The sequence below is a fragment of the Miscanthus floridulus genome, chromosome 5 (genome assembly GCF_019320115.1).
Source record: "Miscanthus floridulus cultivar M001 chromosome 5, ASM1932011v1, whole genome shotgun sequence".
Taxonomy (NCBI): domain Eukaryota; kingdom Viridiplantae; phylum Streptophyta; class Magnoliopsida; order Poales; family Poaceae; genus Miscanthus; species Miscanthus floridulus.
Window position 1 is genome coordinate 19,234,461 of NC_089584.1, and position 10,452 is coordinate 19,244,912.

Here is a 10,452-nt window from a genome sequence, read left to right on the forward strand (position 1 = left end):
AGGAGGAGCAGGAGGACTCAAATCTAGAGGAGGAGGAGGAGGGTTCAGATCCAGAGAAGGACCGACTTACCTCGTCGAAGCCGCCCCATCGTCCTCGTCTCCGGTGGGGGTCGCATGGAGGTCGCGGAGGGAGGGAGAGGGGTGGCAGCGACCTAGCAGCGACCTAGTGCACAGGCGTGGCGTCCGTCCCCGTGGCGGCCTGGAGAACGGCGCGCGGCGCGCCAGCGAGTGGGTACAGAGGAGCGGGGGGGAGGGGGAGCGGGCGACTGAAGCAGCGAGTGGGCGCTGGGGGAGACGGGATGGGATAAGAAGTTGGTGGGCGCGTTCAGTGAGTCGTTCTGTGTGCGGGTCCATCTGGACGGGACGGACGCCTGCACAGTATCATTATCGAAGAATTATCTGTATGGCTTCACAAAATCTATAGCTTCCTTAGATGGTCATTTTTCTTCTGAAGTTACGTGTAAGACCCGAAAATGAATTTGACTTACCTGTATGGCCTTCTCTCATTAATCAATCGACACGCTGAGATGTGAGACCTCAAGCCGGTCACCGTTAGGGGTCATTCAGTTCCTTCGGAACGAGTCCCTAGAATGATTCCCGGTTGGTATGGTTCATTAATTTGTATAATCTTGACAAGCTGAAATGGCTCATAGGTCCAATCTAGGCTAACCGAACAGTTAAGGGTCTATTTGGTGCGGTTCTAGCTTTGGCTAGCTTTAGCAGAAAAGCGATATCAAACACTCAAAGAGGATGAGTTATTTTTTGGTGTCCAAAAGAGGACCTGGGACCCCTTTTTAATATGAATGAGCTACTTTTCGGCACTTAAACTCTGGCTCCTCCAAATGAGCTTTTGGAAGAGAAGTCGTGCCAAATAGGCATTAAGGGCCTGTTTGGTTGCTGCAGGTAGGTTTGCAGCCAGGCAAGTATCTGGACCTCAGGTCACCGAAGTCCAATGCCTGAGAATTCTTGCTAGGACCAGGCATGTTCACAATCCTTCAACCAAATAAGCCCTAAAGATTTGACCTTGTTGGTTGTCTGATCCGTTCCCTACCGCATATATTTCGGTTTATTGACCCCTAGGAACCCTAAGAACAAGTCACCATAGTGCCAAAACACTATGACGTTATGCTCGAAGTCAAATTCCAAACACTATGATCATGGTGCTCGGCGAGTTAGCACTACGATACAATACCTTCGGTGATCATTGGGCCATCGGGGTTGTGTTTTAGGGTTTTTGGGTTCACAAATAGTCCAAACCCCAAACCCTAGCACATTACCTTTATGGTCACTCGGGTTGTGTTTTAGGATTTGTGGGTTGTCAAATACCCAGAAACAATCTGTGTTGAAAGGTTGATCATGTAAAGATGCCATGGCCACATAAGGTTAGTTATGGTATAACATATATTGGTGGTGTGTGTTTAGGTATTTTAATTTCGAAGGAGGTATTGAAGGAGTTGACGAAGATTGAAGATAACGGTGTGAAAGTGAGAAAAGGCACCTAGAGCATTGGTTAAAAGGTGGGGAAGTAGGCTGGTAATAGTGTGGGAACATGATGGCTTATAATGAAATTTCAATCAAGATTCTTGAATTTCAATGTTTATACTGATAAACAATACTCCATCCGTCCTGTGCATTATGGTCATTCTTAGACAAAATAAGAGAGAATGCAATAGACACATGTACCCCTCATTTAACTTCCTAATCTATTGAAATCTAATTCTATTCCTCATGATTAAAGGGTGAGCTCTCTGTCTCCTTGTACAAAATATGGCAAGTACATGAATTACTTTTCTTATACAAAATAATCATGTATTTTTATTTAATTAAACATTATCTTCTTGTTCTCCGAATGTACTATATTTCAGGACAAATTTTAAATGATAGAATACACTATATTTCCGGATGGAGGGAGTCTATTATTTTCCATTAAAAATATACTTTTAAGTTTTTAGTGGTATATACTTTCTATGTTCACTGTAGAACATGTATGCGGTATTTAGTGGAGGCTTACAAGTAAGTCACATGATAAAAAAAATGAAGAAATAAAGAAGTAGTTGGGTGACCAAACTAGGAGACGGTCCGCCATTTGGCACTACTACACAAACGAATATGCGCAGCGTTGCACTTTTGCACTCCGTGGCGGGCATCTTTTTTTCCCCGCTGCGGTAAATCCCACGATCTACCGCGGCGGGCATTTTTTATTTACCGCAGCGGGCACTTTTGCCCGCCACGGTAAATCGATTTACCGTGGCGGGCATCTTAATATGTCCGCCACGGTAAATACCCTATTTACCGTGGCGGACAACGTTAAAAGCCCGCCGCGGAAAAGGACTAGGCCCATCAGGTCCAAGCTGTCCCGATATTCGTCTACACGTATATATAGGTATACTTAGGCGCTGTGGCTCTGCCTCTAACGCAAAGGCCAGCACCAGTGTGGCGGCCGGCCCTGCCCCCGGCGCGACGGCCCTGCTCCCTCCGACACGGCCGCACCGGTGAGCTCTCCACGAAGGCTGACGGCGAGCTGCACTTCCACGCGCGGCCGCGGGATGCCCCCTCCCCTCGAGCCGGCGAGCTGCTTCTAGAGGAGGCGCGACCTGCATCTCCCGGCGGCAAGGACCGCCACAGCAAGGTGGCGGCGGCGTCTACCACGGCGTCCCCGACGGATCTGGCCTCACCACGGCGGCGGCCTTCCTCCCTCCCTCTCCATGGCGCGGATCGACACGGCGCGGATCCACGACGGCGGCCTTCCCCCTCCCTCCTCGCGGCGGCGACGGCTGGGGCGTCCACGACGACGACGGTGACTGGGGCCAGATCCACGACGGTTGGGGCCAGATCCATGGCGGCGGCACCTGCTCCGGCGGGGATCCACGGCGGCGCGGCACGTGGAGGTAGGTACAACACTTCCCTCCCTCTCCCTCTTCCTTCATCTCCCTGGCCGCGGTGGTGGGCGGATCCGGTGCGGAGGAGCTCCCTGGCCGCGGTGGTGGGCGGATCCAGCCGGTGCGTCGGTGGGTTGGGCTGGGAACGTACGGGTTCGCTGGCGGGCTTGAGAATGGGCTCGCCGGTGGGCTCCTGGGTTTTTTTTGTTTTTTTTAATGATTTACCGCGGCGGGCGTCCTAATGTGCCCGCCGCGGTAAATCGATTAACCGCAGCGGGCAAAGCGGCCCGCCGCAGGAAGGCCACGATTTACCGTGACCTTTACGCGGTGGCGGACGCGTTTGCCCGCTGCGGGAAAGCAAATTCGTCCGCCACGAAAAACGTTTCTGGTAGTAGTGTGGGCTAGATGAGTATGCGATACTGATTAAATAAATTTAGACTTCATGTCATTGATGGACACAAATTGTTGTAACTTATGTAAGCACGGGCTATAAATCCAGATCACCAGATATGAAAGGCGGGAGTGCAGTTTGGAAAGTAGAAAAAGTGAGACGAAAGAAATTAAAGCGAGCCGAAAAAAACATTTGTTCTTTAATATTAAATGTACAGATTATTGCATAGTATTGTAAAACGTAGTATCGGGATTAAGTTTTATGTAAAAATCCTATGAAGCTTTTATGTAGGATCGGTTGATTGGGATACTAAAAAAATTAAGATGCATGATAGGATCGTTATCGTTTTGGCTTTTGAGCAACGCGCGAGTCACTGATGAGTTGGTGCACTACCGTGTTTGGGCAACGGTAATGGTTTTGTCCACACTTGTTTCACATAGTCCGTAATGGTTTTGTCCAACGGTGTCTGTACTGATCAGACAGACTCGTCAGTCCTCAGTCATCAGCTTGGGCTAGCAGACACGTTCCTTTGTTGGGGTAGCTAAAAGATTGTTTCAGCACTACACCAAGTCTTCACCAAACCGATCTTCGGTCGCTGGCTGGTGTGGCCCATGGCATATGGACCCACGTGTCGGGCCTGCTCCCACCAACTGAGGTCCACATCAGCTTCCTGCTCAGAAAGCCTCCCTCCAGCGTCTCGTCCACCAGAGAACAGAGACCCGGACCGGCCGGTCAGCTCATTCGGCAACATCCTTCGCGTCTTCGACGCATGCATCAGCCACGGCCATCTTCTTCTGCGAGTTCTTCCCAAATCTTTCTCCCCTACTAGTGTTTTCCCCTTGTGCCGCAACTCGCAGCGCAAAAAGATGCACGAGTGCTCTGTTCCCGCCGCTGGCGTGCTACTCTGCCCAGCCATGCTACTGCTCGCCCTGCCAGTGCTGCTAGCCAGTCCCACCACCGCTGTCGCCGCCGTAAACATGTCGACGGTGCCGTGCACGACGGCGTCGTGCGGGAACCTCAACATCTCCTACCCGTTCTGGCTCGCCGGCGCGCATCGGCCGGAGTGCGGCTACCGGGCCTTCGAGGTCGCGTGCGACAAGGGCAACGTATCCCTGAAGAACTCCTACTGGATGTACCAGATCATGGATATCTTCTATGACAACGGCTCCTTCATAGTCACCAACGTCGAGCTTTCCTACGACAGCTTTTATTGCGACGTCAAGCTCGGCGTCAACACCTCCTCTGACCTTGGCCTTGGTCCGTTCCAGATTAGCAACAGAAACGAGGAGCTGTTCTTCCTGGGCAGGTGCCTCCTTGGGCGGCGCCAGTGAGTTGTGCCGACGGCGACTCGCCCAACTCGTTCGCCTGGCTAGCTGGGAAGAACAGTCCCGACGACATTCAGAAGCCTCTGCCGGGGAACTGCACAGTGGCGTTGATGCCGGTGCTGGGATACCATGGGCGGCGGCGGCCGACCACGAGCGCCTGATCAAGGGTGGGTTTCTGCTAGAGCACAACTACACGGCAGAGGACTGCACACCATGCACGGTGAGCGGCGGCAAGTGCCGGGTCCATGTCGGCGAGGATGCCCTGGTGTGCCACTTTTCCGACGGCGAGGAATGGTTTATTTGCGGTCAGTATATTTGTTTATGCTTACGATTCAGTAATTTATTATTCTGTTTCTCTGCTGTTTTCTCCATCTTGATTTGCCTGCGATTGTAGTATATATTCGACTCGATTACTCGAAAACCAACGTACGTAAGCCTGGTATTAGCAAAACACATTATACCGGGCTCGTAGCCGGCGTCGTAATTTGGGTTGATCAAAGTCCAATGTAACAATATAGATTTCAGTACACTAGGGTGGATCTGAGCGTCTATGTACAACTCTTCTGACCTTCTAGGACGCCGCTAAGACGTGTTGTATTAAACTTTTTTCTCTACCTTAATACAAAGACGCGCAAACCTTTTGCGTGATCGAGGAAAAAAAAGCACGAAAGAAAATTTCTGATGAGTACAGGCCCGATCTTCCGAGAGGTAGCCGGTAAGTTCGATTTTGTGGAGATCTCGACGTTGGCGATCCGGCTTCAAATCAGACGCGATTCGAACCCTGCAACCGTTACACCACTGCTCCGTTGGTTATCAACCAAGCACAACTTGATTGACCTCGCCAAGAAGGCTTTTCCTGCAAGCGAATCGAAGAGCACAAGCAAGAAGGTAAAATACGCAATCTGAAATTGCAAATATGAATGACGCGAATATCAATAGAGGATTCAAGAACTCGGTTCTAAAGGACTAATCGACACAGTGGAGGAGATCAAGAACGGGGGCCCTGGATCACTGTAAAAGGATTTGTCACCACAGTTACGATGAACGATTCAGTTTCTCAATAGAAAACTAAACTCTAAACAAACCCAATTGTGTAGCAGCGGCGGCGGCTGTGTTTATAGTTTAAGACTCGACCTAGGGTTGGGGACGGCCAGGGGTTGGGCGCCCACAACTTGGGCTTAAGGCCCGACACGATACATGGCCAAGTTGGCCCAAATAGGTGACGCAGCACCTTGCCATGGTCACACAGAATGATCTACGGACCTTCTGGAGCTGGGACCAGATCCAAAAACGACGGCGTCGTCGTCCCCTTTTCAACGCATCCAAGAACGGCCCGTTTCGATGTCGTATGAGAAAGTTATGACCGAAACAGTGACGACGTGTCTGCTGAATCTGAGGGTGACGTGGCAGCTGAGTTGAGAACGAATTGCAACTTGGGAAAGACCATGGCGTCGGTGTGTCCAGCGTGGCGATGTCCTCATCATCCTCCCCTTCTCGAATTGGAGTCGTCCTCGACTTCATCTTGGCGATGTCCTCATCATCCCCTCCTTCTAGAATTGGAGTCGTCCTCGACTCCATCCCATCATTAACGAACTCCTGCAAAAAGTTAGTGACAGCAGGCAATGCACCAGACATAAAAGGTTGACAAAACATAGTATAACATGGTGCATCAGGATTATCACATAACTCAGCGTTAGCAGAAGTTGTAGCAAGAAAAGCACCTCCTTTTAACTTAATCCCATTATGTTTAGCAATGTCTGTTGAAGATTTATTTTTGATCTCATTAGCATGTTTAATAATATCCATAGGAGACAAAGGCAGCAATGTAATTTTCTTGTCCTTATGTATGATAGTGTATGTATTAGTTTTACCATGGTGTAAAGCATCATTATCAAATTCCCATGGGCGACCTAACAAAATAGAGCAAGCTTGCATAGGGACAACATCAAAATCAGCAGTATCATGATAAGAGCCTGTGAAAAAGCTAATGCGTGCTGATTTAGTTACCTTAGTCTTACCACTATTATTGAACCATTGAAGTTTATATGGATACGAATGTTGTCGTGTGGTCAAGCCAAGCTTGTCAACCAAATCTGAACTCACCAAGTTGTTGCAACTCCCGTCATCAATGATAGTGAGAACACGACAACCCTGCACAATGAGATATATGTGGAACAAATTGTGGCGTTGGATCTTCATCTCTTCTTCATGTCCGACATGTGTACTCAACACACGCTGCACAAGAAGGCTAGGGTAGTCTGCGGCAGCAGCCACAGAGTCAATGGTGATGGCCTCCTTGTCTTGATCGCCCTCGGTGGGATCTGCATCAATGTTAGCAGCAAGGGCTAAATCATCTTCAACATCACTAGCACTTACATATCCATCCTCGGTAGCAATGAAAGCGCGATGACTGAAGCATTCCTTCATGACATGTCCCATGCCTTTGCATCGGTGGCAAATGATTTTAGAGCTAGACGAGGAGGAGCTAGTAGAAGCACCCGGAGTGCCACCTTTCTTCAGCCGTGTAAACTGCACATTAGACAATTTATTTACCTCGGAAGAAAATGGAGGTGTAGATGGTTGTGGTGCAACAGGAAGCTTGGGCGTCTCCGGCTCGGAACGCTTCTGAAAATTCCTCCCATTGTTAGACCTGAAAGGCTGGTGTTGTTTGCGTCCCTGTACTTCTCGTTCTGCCTTAATAGCAAGATGATACAATTGGGAAAAATTGCGTCATTATTTGTAATCAAGTATGTTCTGTATATCATGGTTTAAACCACCAAAAAATCTAGCACTAGCATCATGATCATCTTCATTTATACCACAACGTGCTAAACCAATAAGCAATTCTTGATAGTATGCTTCCACTCCTTTATCACCTTGTTTTAAAGTTTGTAGTTTCAAACGTAAATCACGTTGGTAATAAGGAGGAACAAAACGAGATGTCATACGTTGCTTTAAAACATTCCAAGTTTGTGGCACAACAGCAGCATTATTGGCATTGCAAAGATCACTCCACCAGAACAAAGCAAAATTAGTAAACTCACTAGTAGCAAGTCTAACTCTATGCTCAGCAGGAACATTATGAGAATCAAATTTTTGTTGAACAGCAAGCTCTCAATCTAAATATACCTCTGGATCAACATTACCAGCAAAAGGAGGTAGACTAAATTTAATTTTAGCAAAAGGATCATTATTACCATGATTATTACCTGCCATACCGCGACGATTGAAGTTGAGGCGGCGACGGGCACCACCGTCAGCATACGTATCTTCATCACCAAAAGCATCCGCATCTTCATCATCAGCACGATAAGGCGGAGGGCGTTGCTCAAGCTGTTCAATGCGGGTGACCAGATTGTTCACGTTGCGCGTCAGCTCGGTCATAAGATTGCGTTGTTCAGTCATGAACGTTGCAAGCTCGCCTTTGGACACGTACTCATTGAAGTCCGTCGGAGTTCCTGCCATGGTTAGAAGATAGAAAAAGATAACACCAAAGTATTATCCCTATCAACTAAAAAGAAACAAGTGGTGGTGATGGTGGTGAAAGTGGAATACAAAATCACAAGCGGCTTACCATCGTCTTGCATGTATTCTTACCAACGCCAAACAGGAGCAAAACCAAAGTGGCGAAGCAATCTGTTGTTAAGCGTGGGTAACAGTTGCAAGATGAACCTGTGCTGACAGAAGAATATGTGGAGCTATGGATAGGCACACAATATGACAGCAAGGATTAGCAATTAACGAGTGCAGAGTAACGATTGTTCAATCCGGATCCAAAGTACAAATCACAGGTGCTGGCTAAGACGTGTCGAGATGTAGCGCAACAAGGTGAAAACAAAGGACGATCGAAAGAACTCACAGAACAAGCAAATAGCCCGGATTTCTCTTTTTTTCTGAATTTTTTCCCGGATTTTTCCAAAAGGCACTAGTAGGAAACAAAAAAAAATTTCTTACTATTTTTTTTATACTTTTCTCTGAACAAGGATCACAAAAGATGCAACCACAAAAATTGGCACCTACAACTGAAGTGGGATGTGGTCTACAGAAATTCAGCACGTTCTCTGAAAAGCGTGCAAAAACTTTGACAATTTTTTTATATTTTCCTGAATTTTTTTGGTAATTCTGAGGAAACCAAACAGGGCGTAGCCGAGTTTGGGTCGGCTCCAAATGGTGTCAAGAAGCTGCTGAAAAAATTTCAGATTTTTCTGATAAACGAGCGAAAAGTTATGCCTGTTTTACCGAATGTATCTCAAGGTATGTTTTCCGGAAGGCACAACACGGCGGCGGCAGTTAGGGCAAAGCGTCCATAAACTCTAACACCGATCACAGGATCGTCACTGACTAACAGCAGTAGGTATTCGCCTGATGATGTAAGGAGGGCTGCGATGCAGGCAAAATAAGAGTGGCTGACAACCTATCTAGGGTTTGCGCGGCGGCGAGAAGTTACACAAGGCGGCTAGCGGGGCAAGTCGAGTAATGTGGTGGCTTTGACTTATTGTTTGGGAACGGTGGATGGGATAGCAGCGGAAAACAAAAATCATAGCAACGGACGATTGAACTACGACCACGAATACAATCCTAAACCAGCAACAAGACTCGACCACGGACACAAACTCAACAACACGAATCTGAAACGAAATTGCAAAGGCACAAAGGGCGATAGGACAGCGGAAATTGAAATATTTTTGGGCTTTTTGTGGACTCTAGGTAATGAACAAATATGAATCTAAGGCAAACGAGATTATACCTCGCGGTAAACCTGAAAGCTCTGATACCAATTGATAAGAACAGGCCCGATCTTCCGACAGGTAGCCGGTAAGTTTGATTTTGTGGAGATTTCGACGTTGGCGATCCGGCTTCAAATCAGACGCGATTCGAACCCTGTAATCGTTACACCACTGCTTCATTGGTTATCAACCAAGCACAACTTGATTGACCTCGCCAAGAAGGCTTTTCCTGCAAGCGAATCGAAGAGCACAAGCAAGAAGGTAAAACACGCAATCTGAAATTGCAAATATGAATGACGCGAATATCAATAGAGGATTCAAGAACTCGGTTCCAAAGGACTAATCGACACAGTGGAGGAGATCAAGAACGAGGGCCCTGGATCACTGTAAAAGGATTTGTCACCATAGTTACAATGAACGATTCAGTTTCTCGATGGAAAACTAAACTCTAAACAAAACCCAATTGTGTAGCAGCGGCGACGACTGTGTTTATAGTCTAAGACTCGACCTAGGGTTGGGGACGGCCAGGGGTTGGGCGCCCACAACTTGGGCTTAAGGCCCGACACGATACATGGTCAAGTTGGCTCAAATAGGTGATGCAGCACCTTGCCGTAGTCACACAGAATGATCCACGGACTTTCTGGAGCTGGGACCAGATCCAAAACGACGGCGTCGTCGTCCCCTTTCCAACGCATCAAAAAACGGCCCGTTTCGATGTCGTATGAGAAAGTTATGATCGAAACAGTGACGACGTGTCTGCTGAATCCGAGGGTGACGTGGCAGCTGAGTTGGGAACGAATTGCAACTTGAGGAAGACCATAGCGTCGATGTGTCCAGCGTGGCGATGTCCTCATCAATTTCTTTACTTACTTATTAAAGTGTCGCTTAAATTGCTGCTTAAGCTGCCACGCGCCATTATACAATGTCAATGGGATGCACCCACCACTCCATTGATTTGAGATTAGATTAGAGTGTCAACCATCATTCTCTTCTTACGTATTCTGCTTTTTTGGCAGTAGAAATACTTTTCAGAAGCTAAACGAAATACAACCTTAGTTGGTGTGGCAGAACATTACCTTCACTGTGAAAAAAATCCACATTTTTTTATAGTTTATACTTTTTACTTTTTG

The 10,452-nt window shown here is 47.6% G+C and overlaps 1 pseudogene; it reads left to right on the forward strand.

Moving 5' to 3' along the window:
• The first annotated feature begins 4,030 nt into the window (after window positions 1–4,030).
• Window positions 4,031–5,066, forward strand: LOC136449622 (LEAF RUST 10 DISEASE-RESISTANCE LOCUS RECEPTOR-LIKE PROTEIN KINASE-like 1.2; annotated as a pseudogene).
• The last annotated feature ends 5,386 nt before the right edge of the window (window positions 5,067–10,452 follow it).